Raw genomic sequence first — 298 nt, 5'->3', positions numbered from 1 at the left:
GCTTCAGAGTTTGCTTGTTTATTCTCCTGGGGTTTGTTTTTGGGAATTGAGACTTAAGTTACAAAATGGTTTTGGGGGGGGGGGAAATGGTGGAAAATTGTGGGAACAACATTAACCCAGATCTACCAGGACCTGGAGAACTGCACTTGTAACTGACCCTTGTATATGGTAAACATTTTTGAGAATCTAGGGCGAACAGGGTGAGTGTGACTTTAGCACACGTGTTTCTGGAGGTTGAGTTTTAAGCATATAGCTGGAGCAAAGTCCATATTCTTTATTTTTCTTCTACACCTTCTCT

Source organism: Chiloscyllium plagiosum, unplaced genomic scaffold (assembly GCF_037043375.1).
Source record: "Chiloscyllium plagiosum isolate Xiang-an unplaced genomic scaffold, Cpla_swu_hap1 HiC_scaffold_47, whole genome shotgun sequence".
NCBI classification, from domain to species: Eukaryota; Metazoa; Chordata; class Chondrichthyes; order Orectolobiformes; family Hemiscylliidae; genus Chiloscyllium; species Chiloscyllium plagiosum.
This window is presented reverse-complemented; position numbering follows the sequence as displayed.